This window comes from Perognathus longimembris, chromosome 12 (assembly GCF_023159225.1).
Source record: "Perognathus longimembris pacificus isolate PPM17 chromosome 12, ASM2315922v1, whole genome shotgun sequence".
NCBI lineage: Eukaryota > Metazoa > Chordata > Mammalia > Rodentia > Heteromyidae > Perognathus > Perognathus longimembris.
The window spans coordinates 28,797,592-28,810,718 of NC_063172.1; the positions used below are offsets into that span (position 1 = coordinate 28,797,592).

General features: G+C 42.4%; 1 protein-coding gene across 2 annotated transcripts in view; it reads left to right on the forward strand.

Annotated features, from left to right (window-relative positions):
* The first annotated feature begins 7,964 nt into the window (after nt 1–7,964).
* The window catches only part of Rnf19a (ring finger protein 19A, RBR E3 ubiquitin protein ligase), a 52,208-nt gene continuing 47,045 nt past the window's right edge, over nt 7,965–13,127 (forward strand). The window contains exon 1 of one of the 2 annotated variants that reach the window (XM_048358413.1): nt 7,965–8,206. The gene's annotated coding sequence lies outside the window, so the exon portion shown is untranslated. Of the gene's footprint in view, nt 8,207–8,657; nt 8,791–13,127 lie in introns of those variants that run through there. The other variant, XM_048358414.1, reaches the window with a different exon arrangement.

The following is a 13,127-nucleotide window of genomic DNA, read 5'->3' on the forward strand; positions in this document are numbered from 1 at the left end:
AGACAGAGGAGAAAGAAGAAGAGAAAGAGAGCAAGGAGGTACTTTTATTGTCTTAATTATAAAGATAAGGAGGCAGGCTTGAAGGACCTTGATGTATGGGTTCTCATCAACCTGTATTCAAAATTTTAGAACTTTCACTGGAAGAGTTCTGAGAATCAAAATGCACACATTATTTTCTTCACCTAGTTAATGTTGACATCTATGACATAATATGTTTGAGAAGAACATAGTGTTTTCAAACTTTGAAAAACAGTAAATCGTCATTAAATTTGGTATGACAGAACAAATCTCTTGCATACACATAAAGGCATACATAAAAATGCTCATTTAGCATAATGCCAGTGGCTCACACCTGTAATCCTAGCTTTTCAAAAGACTGAGATCTGAGGATCATCGTTTGAAGCCAGCCTGGGCAGGAAAGATAGTGAGTCACATATCTCCAATTAATCAGCAAAAAGTGGAGCCATGGATCAAGTAATAGAGGGCTAGTTGAGCATAAAATCTCAGGGACAATGCCCAGGCACTAAGTTCATGCCCCAGGACACACACACACACACACACACACACACACACACACACAGGAATGCTCATTTATTTAGCATTTAAAATGTCTGACTACAGGGCTGGGAATATGGCCTAGGGGCAAGAGTGCTTGCCTCATATACATGAAGCCCTGGGTTCAAGTCCTCAGCACCACATATATAGAAAAGGCCAGAAGAGGCGCTGTGGCTCAAGTGGCAGAGTGCTAGCACTGAGCAAAAAGAAGCCAGAGATAGTGCACAGGCCCTGAGTTCAAGCCCCGGGACTGGCAAAAAAAAAAAGTCTGACTACAGTTCCAGGCACTAACATAAGTAGATATTGAGAGCTATTTTGAAGGTTTTGTTTTTTGTTTTTAAGCTATAGAATGGTACTAGAACTATGTGAGTTTATTTTGTCATTCTCTGAAAGGTTTTGTGCTTAAAAAAAAAATCCACCCTAAGAAAATTAAGATAGGCATATTTATGTTGGGGAAATGAAAAAAAAAACAAGAATTACCATATAGAACATGATTTTGACAATTTTTTATAAATATTGTTATTTAGTATCAGGAGTCTGGATCATATCTAAAAATATTTCACTTGTAAATTAATCTCATCTCTTGTTTGCTTTTGTTTGGAATCTTTTCACTTTGGATAATGCTTTAATTGAAGACTCCTAAAGCCAGCATTAAAATGATATTTGTTTGTTTTGGTTATATTTTGTAAATGAGGAATTTATACCTTATATGTACTTAAATACAATCCCTTTCACTTATTTAATTACCAATCAGTGCTAGTTTGTGGATATATATACATTACTTTATTACTATATTTTGTTACATGAGTAGTATATTTATTAATATAATTAATAATTGTATAATCAACATATTATATTGTTACATATATGTTCGCATACATAATCTGCCTTGTATGTACATGTTTATACATATACCTGCCTTGTTTAAAAAATGGTAAAAGATGAATTACAAATATATGTCATATAGCACCAGAAAAGTTAAATCTGAACTTAATGAAGAAATGGGAACTAAGCCAGGAATGAGTTAAGTATATACAATACATCCTGTCACATCTTATACATAGGCCGGAAGGAGACCACATATATCGCTCTAAGCTTCCTCACAGGCAAGGGAAATACTGTCATGTCCACAATGAGGCACCCACAAAACAAAAACAATTGTAGACAATAGTGAGGGAAACATAAGCATACCAGGTGTTAAACCAAAGAAAAATATTTCCAGATATTGTCAGAGAGACTAAATATAGCAACAAGTTATGACTCTTGTTTATAAAATCTCTTAATGAGGGCCTAAAATATTATACCAAAGTGGATTCATTAAGAAAATTTGGAGCCAGGTTCTGGTGGCTAACACATATAATCAATCCTAGCTACTCAGGAGACTAAGATCTTAGAATCTTAGTTCAAGGCCAGCAAGTCCATGAGACTCTTATCTCTAATTAACCACCAAAAAGCTGGAAGCAGAGCCATGGCTCAAGTGGTAGAACATTAGCTTTGAACAAACAAAAAGCTCAGGGAAAATGTCCAGGCCCTGAGTTCAAGCCCCAAGATCACACACGTACAATATGGAAGACAGAGGAGCCATATCATGAGATTGGGAGGAAGTAGAAGGCTGATCAGTGGAAGCATAATCCTTCAGTTGGCCTTGACATATGTTCATTACCAGGATGGTCATCATATTTGTTGTCTAATCTAGAACCTGCAAGAGTAAAGTCCACACAACAGGCATAAGTCATGACTGTCTTGAACAACCTGGGTCATAATTTTACCCAAAATTATCGTTCATCATCCACTGCCATTCTGCTCCATTGCAATATAACACTGGGAACCTAATGAGCCAGCCTCATCCTATCCAGCATAGAATATGCCTAACTTGTTTTGCTCTAGTTATAGAGGATTCTGGGAATCTCTGGTTCAGGTCACCAGCAAGGAGTGGGCTTGTCTGAGTGAAGATAACTGAGAAAGACTGATAATTGAGTACAGAATTTGAAACAGTGGCCTGAGGATCTGATCCACATCAAGAAAAGATGAGAGATGTGGTATGAATTACCTGGAGAGATTGTTTAAAACTAAATCCTACACCCCTCTCCCCCGAGTCTGACAAATGATTCTATTAGGCTGAGATGGAATCCAGGTATCTATTTTAGCAAGCATTCCACACAATGATAATTTTAGCTTATACTTTGAGAAACATGACCCTAATAATTGCTTACACACCTCCGCAAAGTCTTAACCTATCTCCAAGAAAGAATACCTTGGGTCAGCCTTAGAGAATTCTCTCAATGGACTGTGGGAGGTGAAGGATGAGAACAGAGATAAGCAGAGTTCAGCCTTTAGCCACCTGAAGGACTTTCCCATCAAGGAATTTATTCTCCATTTTGTAAAGGCCTCTCCTCCTCAGATTCCCTATATGGTACTAACAAGAAAACCACCCAAGCAGGTACATTAGTGACACAATATTAGAAATCTCAGCTGGAATATTTCCCACTCTAGTGAGGTTTGTTTTTTTTTAACCTAGTAAGTGAGGCTACCATTTATTGATGCTTTACTAAGGTCAATCCTTTAGGCACGTACCTTTATCATTTAGTCTTGTGACCCAATGGGTGGTACTATTTTTACCCTCCATTTTAAATCTGAGTAGAGTGACCAGGGCTACTATGATGATCATTCATCGGGCACTGGAATCAGGGTGGTCTGTGTATATAGCACCCCCTCTAGTAATTCAGGATACAACCTTCACAGCCATTCACACTAGTCCTGAAATTGAGGATCCCAGAAAGAAAGTCTGTAACTTTCTCAGGTCCCCATAACTAATGCTGAAACTCTGAAACCTCAAACATAGAATATTGAAGAAACTATATGAAGGAATCTGTGTGACCTTGCTGGAAAGGGAACTGAGCCAACTTGGAAATCAGTATTCCCAGTCACATAAAGATAAATAAGGGTGAGAGGTCAAGAAGTAGCACATTCTGTGACACACTGTGCCAAGTAAGATTCTCCCAAGTCATCTTTGAGAAGGAAGGCTCAGTATATCCTCCCCATGGCATGTTAATGGCAATAGAGAATAAAGCCCTAAGTTGCCATTTTCCTGTGATGAAATAACACTAAGACCACGTTTCTTGCCGTTGTCGACCTCAGACAGAATTTATGGTACTCTGGTAAGTTCTTCTAATTGCTTGTACCTCACATTTGGCCATTATACTAGACTATACTACACTTCTATGTGTTAGTTTCTCTGTGAGGTTTATGAGTTAAAGGAGGGCAGGGAGCATTCTTTATCTTATTTTATCTCCCAGTGCTTAGGAAAGGCATGTCATGTGTGTAAAGCTAAGTTGCTTGCTTTCTTCTCTTCTGAAAGTGTCAGACATTAAAGCTCCCTGCCTTCAAAGCTTGATAGGAAAGATCTACTAATAATGATAATACAGTGCTTTGAGGAAAGAATTATAGTGTAGAGAACAGGGTTTCCATGAAGCCAAATAGGCTTGACTTAGCCAGTGAGGCCCAGTAAAGATAAGTAAACGAGCCATGTAGAAAAGAGGGAAGGGGGTATTCTAGGCAGAGTGACACCTAGAACGGAGGAGAAACCAAAATGAGGGAATGAAAAAAGACATAAGGCAGGGGGAAAAGGAAGGATTTGTGGTGCTGCAAGCTTAGTGTAGCTAAAGAAAATTTCACTTTGTGGCACCAATAAAGAGAAATGAGGTAGGTAGGGGAGAAAGGTATGAACTCTGGAGCCAGGCTGCCTGGATCACCCAAATCCCAGCTCTGCCACTTGCCATCTATGTAACAGAGCAAATTACCTAACCTCTGGAGCTGTAGATACTAATTTGTTAATTGGCTAACAACAAAACCTACCATTGGGAACTCATAATAATTAAATGGCTTAATACTAATAAAACAGAACACAGCCTGTCAGGTAGCATGTACTCAATAAGGGATATCTATTAATGTAATCCCATTGTATTCTCTAGTGTTCCACCTTTATTCCATTCTACTCACCTATTTCTGCCTCAACAGCAGGACTGGCAAAAAAGAAATACTTTCAGAGAAATCAAATTTGGCCCAGGACTGGCAAAAAAAGAAAGAAAGAAATACTTTCTTCCTCAACAGATTCAACTTTTTTCCCCCTCCTGTATTGAACCCAGGGCCTTGTTCATGTAAGGCAAGTGGTCTACCATTGAGCCCCAAGCCATGACTCCTTTATAGGATTCCTTTAGTAGCCTAACTAGTCTTTCTGCCTCTTCTCTTGGTCTACTTTAATTTGTAATAACCAACTGATCTAGGTCAAAAGTACAACAGCTGTTACTCTCCTTAAAATCTGTTGCTTTATGACACACCATACCAACCATTACAAATTCACCTTCCATGACCTCGGTCTTAAGTAATCTGGCTCACTCCTATCTTCTCTTATCCTCCCATACTCACCTCCCTCTTTCTATGTATGCTTCAGCCACTGGCTGCTTTGAACTTGACACATTTTTCTTGATAGGGCCTTTGCATTTGCTATTTCTTCTGCTTTTCCCGCCGGCTAAATTTACTTGCTTCCTCCTTGTCTTGCCGAACCCAACTCAAGTATCAGAGGAATTTGTCTTAGTTGGAGAAATCAAAATAAAGTAATAAACTTCCTGATTTCTATATACTACTTTGGGAAGTTAATTTCTTTTTCTTTATTCTTCCTTCATGCCCCATCCATTAGCCTCTCCACGAGAACAGACATATGGGTTGGATTTTTGAGTGATGAATATATTCCTAGCGCCTGTAACAGCAAATGGTCCCTCTCAATAGCACTCACTCATTGACACTGAATGAATTCCAAAAGCATAGGGAAATAAGAGAAAATGTGCCCAAAATTAAGGCACAAGGGGGCCTTAGTTTTAGGGGTTTGTTTTTTGCATGAATCCAACAAGAAATGACATCCTAGTAGTGATTCAACCTTGGGTATGCATTGGGTCACCTAGGGTCTTAAAACACTGATGCTGGGCACCACTCTCAGTAATTCTAATTAACTGATATGTGTGGCTTGGGCATCTGAATTTTGGGGGGTGAGGGGGTAAGCTGGAGTTCATACTTGCTAGGCAGATGATTTAAAACTTGAAACAAGCTTCTAGCCCTTATTTTGCTTTGTTTCTGGGATGAAACTTTTTTTTTCAAGCCTCCAACTGAAATCCTCTGATCTCTGCCTCCCAAGTAGCTGTGATTATAGACATGAGCCACCACACTGAGCCTGGCATTAGAATCTATAGAAGCTCCTTCAGGAGACTCCAATGTACACTCAAGCTTGAAACATTGCTTTAAAAAGATACTGGGGGATGTAGAAGAGATAGTATAATAAACAGTAGATGGCATAATAAGCAGCACTTGGTAGATAGAAAGTCTTTGAGAAAAATCTAAGTTTTGGCCTAGATGATGAAAGATGTAAAATTTAAGAGAAGTAAACATCTGGGCATGGTGGTGTATACGCCTATAATATCAGCTTCCCAAGAAGAGGTTAGAACATCCAAAGTTCAAGGCTTGCACTAACAGTTAGCTAGACCTTATCACAAAACAAACAAAAGGGCTGATGGTATGGCCTAGGTGGTAGAATGCATCTTGGATGTGCTGAGTTTGAGGCCATCTGGAAGGAATCCAGTACAGGTGTTCAATAGGTTGGGTTTTGTTTTGTTGTTTTTTTAAATATAGTTTTTGTGCTGTACTTTTTAGCAGTACTAAAATTTGAACTCAAGGCTTCACACTTGCTAGGCAGGTGCTCCTACCACTTGAGCCACGCCTTAATTTTGAGATAGGGTCTCACTTTTTGCTAAGGCAGACCTGGACTGCTATCCCCCTACCATTTATTCTTCCCAACTGTAGATAAGTTGCCAGGCACTTGTCACTGCACCCAGCTATTGGTGGAAATTGAATCCAGATAACTTTTTGTCCAGGCCCACTTTGAACTTCAAGCCTCCCAATCTTTGCCTCTGGAGTAAGTGCAGAGCTGCATTGCTTAACAGGTTCGTGTTGGCCTAACTGAAGAGTAGGAGGAAATCCCTCTAGTTTCAGGAAGGCAAGTAATGGGCATCTCTGCAGACAGCTATAGAGTACAAGAGCATTTTGTCCTGCTCTTTATTAAAAACCAACCAAATTCCAAGCTCTCTCTAAGCTGAAATGTTTAACATGATTTATTTTCAAGAATTATGTGTGAGTACTATTCCATGTATCCAACTCATCATTTATACTTTTGCAGGCTTAAAGTATTCCATTGATTATACTGCTGGCCTTCAAGCAGTATTTAAAGCTACATTTAACAGTTCTGAAATGTCCAACAAATGAAAAACATATCCACAATTGCTCCAAGACTCCTGACTGAAGACATTTAGACCTGAAATGACTAGCTTATTCAGTTTAAGTGGTAAACATTTACTGGGTTACCAAAGATACCAACTATAGTCTGAAAAGGCATGGCTCTTCGGTTTGTTCTTAATTTAAATTAGACAGACACACTAAAATAAGGATCGAAAGGTTGATATATTTAGCTAAGTAACAGATGGCGGATGGACATTTTGTACAGCATTTATCACGTGTGTTCCAAGGAAGAATGATGTAAATCTCTGAAGGGAAACAGACTAGGAGGGAAGGGATCAGGATTGGAATGAATCTGCTATTCAACTAAGAATTTATAGCAAGTCCTGTGTAGGTTTAAAAAAAAAGACATTAGAAGTCTTATAAGACATAAGGATGAGACAGACAAAGCTGGATCAAAGTGTTTTATAATACATGAGACAACGATGAGGACCGAACTATGTATTCTCCAGGCGCCAGCGGCTCACGCCTGTAATCCTAGTTACTCAGGAGATCTGAGGTTTATAGTTCGAGGCCAGCCAGGGCAGCAAAGTCGGCGAGACTCTAACCACCAAAAAGCCGGAAGTGGAGCTGTGGTGCAAACAGTAGAGCGGCAGCATTGAGAGAGAGAGGGAGGAAAAACAGACCGAGGGCCCCCAGTTCAAGCCCCAGGACCAGCACACGCAAAAAGGAAAGAACTACGGGTTGGGTGGACGGTCAGGACTGGACCTGGCCAGCTCCGCTCTCCACGGGCTGTCAAGGAAGCAGGTGGTGAGCCGCGAGAACACAAAAGAATGAGGAATTCCTACTCAGGCACCCCCACCTGTCCACGGAGGAGATCGCGGGCTCGGAGACCCCACTGCCCAGCCGGCGGCTCCGGGCCGATGGCCTGGCTGACGGCTGCGGCGCCGAGCGAAGGGGCACGAGCGCACCACGGCGTCCCAGCGGCGCCCGCGGCCGGCCGGGTGGGCGTGACGCCATGACGCAAGGCACGCGGGTGGCGCGGCGGGGCGGGGCCGGGGATGGGGGCGGGGCCGGGAGGGAGGGGGGGCAAGAGGAGTGGGGAGGAGACGGGGGTGTGTGTGGGGGGGGAGAATGGCAGTTGCGGCGCTGCTTCCCCCGAGCAGCCGTCGAGCCGGAGCTGCGGAGGAGGAGGAGTTCGGGAAAGCTGCGGTGGGGACTCTCGCCCTCCGCTACCCGCGCCCCAGCCGACAGGAGCCGTGGCGGGGCTGAAGGGGCCTCCTTCGTCTTGGCTCCGGCTTCCCCCTCCGCGGCGGGGACGTGGGCCTGCTCGCCCGCTGCCAGGCGCCTCCGTGGCTCTGAGGAGTTAAAGGTACCGCGGGGCACCGGAGGCGGTTGCGCTCGGGACGGGAGGCCAGGGGCGGCTCCCATGTCCGGACCCGAGGAGCTCCGGCCCGGGCACTGCCATCACGCGCCCCCCAGCCTGGGACATGGATTCGTTTATTCCCTAGAGGAGGCGCCCGTGGGTGCCCCACGCGGGCAGCCGGCGTGAGGTGCGGGGATTTGGGGGGGGGGGGTCACAGGCCTCGAGCCCGGCTCCCTCCCCTCCCGGGCCTGGGTCCACCTCTCTTCCCCAGGATCGCGGGCGGAGGCGGGGCGTGGGATCCGCCCGGAGCCCGGTCCCGGCCCGGCCGGCTGCTGGGCGGGCGGCGGCCCCGCTGTGTTGTGACGGGCCGTGGCGGCGGCGCTCCCCGAGAGCACTCCCCCAGCCCGGCCCTACCCGGCCCGGGAAGCCAGCGGGACCCGCGGGCGGCTGCGGCGGGGAGGCGGCGGGGGCGGAGCGCATTCCTGACGGGTGAAATCGGCTCTAACGGGACGGTTTCCGGGCTTCGCTGCACGTTCGGAGCCGAGGACTTGGGCCCGCTATCCTTGCTGCCGGCCGGAGGCCCTTCGAGAAGTGGGGGGAGCCCTGTTCCTTGGGAAGAACTAATACCCTTTCCAAAGCGAAAATCACACCCACCATGGTCGCCAGAAAATGGAGTAGCCTCGGGGTGGGGTATGTGTTGATGGGGGTCTTCAAGTTGCCCCCAGCCCTCACCCAGCAAGCAATGCCACTACTTTTTCATGTCTAGTTTTTTCCTCTGATCGGAATTCCACTCTGCCACCCCCACCCCCGTTTCCATTAATTTGGGAAGAAAAAGTAGTTTGGGGGTTCGTTAGCCCCGAGATGAGCGCGGTGGATAAAAGAGGTTACCGTGTCGTTTAGGGTTCTACGTGGGGGAGAGGAAGGTCTGATCTTGATTTTTGCCCATCGGTCCCGGGCAGAAATGGATGAGTGAGGCTTCGCTCTGCTCAGAGACTTAACTCTTCTCTGAGTGTTTTGTGGGGTTGACGTTCGTAAGGACCGTCCTGTTTAAGTGCTGCTGCTGCTGCTGTTTTTAAACTCAGGTGTTGGCTGGAAAGGCTAGTTTTAAGTAAACAGCATGAGGCATAAGGCGATCGGTCCATTGCCTCCAAATGTGTGTGATCTTACTTTTCCATTCTACCTCTGTTTTGTTTTGAAGAATATAGCTGTCTTTTGTTGTTGTTGTTTCTTATTCTAACCCAGATACATTGGCTCTTTTGAGTGTCTGAAGTCTGGCCAGTAAGCTCAAGTTTTGTTTTCAGTTTTGCCATTAACCACCTCAGTGCACGTTTGACCACTTCTGTTTGTAATTCAAGCCCTTCCCAAATTTGCGTGCTTAGCCTTCTCTAACACTGAGCTGTCTGAATTGAATTAAAATGTAAATACTTTATTTAGAAAATGGCGATGAACCTATTTCCAGATGTTCTTTCGTTGCTACGTGTAATTCCTGAGTTAGGATTTAGAATTAAATTTTGGGATTTAGTAAACCAAATTATGCAATAACAAAACACTTTTTTGTTAGTACTGTGCTTAATGCTCTTTTAAAAAATTACTGTATGCAGTGCATTTGGAGATAAATTTTATGTTTTCATGGAAACTTTTAATATCATCAAAAGGTGTCTTAGGAAATAAATACATTTGGCAATTAATGACATGTTTTTTTAATGATGGTAAGATTAATTTTTAAGTACAAGTTTATTTTAGAAGTTGGAACACAACCAAATAGTAGCTGCTTTAACTATTATCTCCTCCCAGAGATGTTTCAGCTGACCATTTAGGATTGATATAAAGAATTGCCCATTTTTCCCACTACTGTCTGAACTGTCTTAAATATTATTGGCAATTTGTTAAATTTTTTTTGGTACTTCGGTACTGACTAAAGGAAACCGTATTATTTTCTACGTAAATGCTTTTAAAGATGCTCCAGCATCTTAGGGGAAAGTAAATGAACTTCCATATTTGAACATGGATAAAGTATAAAGCAGCATTTTCACAACTGTGATTACAACATATTTTGGGGTCACCTCTTAAATGGAATCAGATGAAAGTGTATACTATTTTGGTGTTGGGTGAAATTTAGATAATTTGGCAAATCTTAACATATGAAAGATTTTCCTGTATTATGGCAGGTTTACAAGTTATCTTAAATCTTTATATGGATTTAACACAAATAGCCTCGGTTCCCCTGACCCCCATGTATTTTTCTTTCTGGACGTAGTCATACCTTGTAATCCTAGCTATTTTATGAGTGAAGTAGGAGGTTGGAAGTCAGTTTGGGCAATTTGAGACACTGTTTCAAAAGTTATTTTTTTAATTTAAAAATATTAAGGACTGAGAAATACAGTTTTATGAAATTTCCAAAAAGGCAAAAAAAAAAGTTTCTGATAACATGTAAACATTACTAGTCAGGTGTTTGCTTGGCACAGAGTAAGCTGGTGTTATATATTTACATCATAATTGGTCATTTGTATCTTCTCTACTCTGGTAATGTAGAAAATGTTAAGAGAACTGTTACTTATTTTTTTATTTTTTGATGCTAGTAATAGGTGACAATTGTCAGATGCTGGCTAGTGTTTACTAAGCTTATGCTTTTTAAAAATCAGTTGTTATTGTTGAGGTCCAGATTAAAAATTAGGCCATTTTGGGCTAAAGGCCAAAGTGAAATTGACCTTCTAAATTTGAAGTTGAATTTCTAAATTTATATTTGATTGCATATTTCACTGTATTTGTCAAGCTAGCTAGCTCATCATAGCTAAGTAGTAATTTAATGACTGAAAGAACCTATTATCATATATGGAGTTACATTAACTCCATATTTAGCAAAACATTAATCTGATTACTTATAGAAAATAGCTAAAGTTTTCATACTTTGGCAGGTTTTTTTTTTCTTCCAACTATGAATGATTTTTCTTGGGTTTTTTTTCTTCCTCTTTCCCTTTATCAAATGATTGTTAGCTGACCGAAGACATATCATTGAAACAGCTCATGTGCATAAGCACACTTACACAGCTAAGAGATTGAGAGATAATACCCATTTGCTAAACACATTTGTGTTTAAATTCTCAACAGCAGTCATTTCTGACATCTGCTGTAAAGTGAAAAAATAGTACATTTTTATAAAATAATTTTTAAAATAGTTTTTGCTGTATTGGTTTCTTTGTTTCTGTTAACACCAGAATTATTTTTGTTAGGTTTTTAAAGTAGGTATCCAGTAAAGGAGAATGCCAGGCAGTATTCAGGCAGGAGAGAAAGTTTTTTTTTTTTGTTTTGTTTTGTTTTTTACCAAACTGCTGGTCTGTGGCCAAGGTGATGCATTCTGAAGAGAAGGGAGTAAAAGGGGCGGACCCCCACCCAGCCCTGCCTTATCTGGGGCAGGGGCCTGAGGGTATGGCCAGGTGGATTAGGATGTGACCTCAGGGAAGGGGAAGGTAACTGCCTCCAGGTCTGCTGATTACCCAGGTAACTGGGTGGAGACTTAACAAAGTGGGGGCATCTGCGTAGAGCCCTCCTGGGACGGACCTTAAAATTTTTATTATTCATACTATCTTGAAAGTTATGCTATTGGCCTTAACCATTAAATATTTTTGGTCCTATTAATACTACCTGGGGTTTTATTTTAAAAGTCAGCTCTACATTGGGTGCTGGTGGTTCAACCTGTAATCCTAACCACTCAGGAAGCTGAGATCTGAGGATCACAGTTTGAAACCAACATAGGCAGTAAAGTCTGTGAGACTCTTCATCGCCAATTAACCTCCAAATATCTGGAAGAGGAGCTGTGGTGCAAGTGATAAAATGGTATCCTTGAGCAAAAAAAGCTGAGGGACAGTGCCTGGGCCCTGGACCAGCACTAACTCGAGCACACACACAGTTCTAGTTGAACTAGACAATTCTAGTTGTTAATTTGTCTTATTTGGGAAGGTTTTGTTATGTGAAAGTCTCAGTAGCACAGTACTGATAAGGAATTGTTTTAGCCAACAAAAAAGGTTGTCCATTGAATTTTGAAGCAAAATCTTCTTTATAAATTACCTTTCTCTGAATCCCAAAGAAACTTCAAAACTGTATCCTTGGTTCACAAAGCTGGTGGGATTAAAGTGGGGTTGGGTTTGAAAATAGATGTTGAGTAAGCATTTGCTAACTAAATAAAGTATGTACAGTGTAAAGTATCTGTTTCATAAACTTCTCTATAGCAGTAGTGCCCAAATAGAATGTAAGCCACCAAGTTAAGGATTTCTTTTTTTTTTTTTTTTTGCCAGTCCTAGGCTGTGAACTCAGGGCCTGAGCACTGTCCCTGGCTTCTTTTTTGCTCAAGGCTAGCACTCTGCCACTTGAGCCACAGCGCCACTTCTGGCCACTTTCTGTATATGTGGTGCTGAGGAATCGAACCCAGGGCCTCATGTATACGAGGCAAGCACTCTTGCCACTAGGCCATATCCCCAGCCCAAAGTTAAGGATTTCTTTTTTTTTTGGGGGGGGGGGGGCCAGTCCTGGGGCTTGGACTCAGGGCCTGAGCACTGTCCCTGGCTTCTTCTTGCTCAAGGCTAGCACTCTGCCACTTGAGCCACAGCGCCACTTCTGGCCATTTTCTGTATATGTGGTGCTGGGGAATCGAACCTAGGGCTTCATGTATACGAGGCAAGCACTCTAGCCACTAGGCCATATCCCCAGCCCCCCAAAGTTAAGGATTTCTTAAAGTACTTTAGCATGCATTGGTGGGTGACTTTTTTTTTTATTCATACTGAATGGTATAATTCCAAGGATATTTTGTATGAACTGTTCCTTTCCACAGAGATTCATTTTCTTCCTCCTTACTGTTCCTTTCCACAGAGATTCATTTTCTTCCTCCTTTTCTCCCTGTTCCTTCCTTTCCCCTCGCACCTTCTTTTCTTTT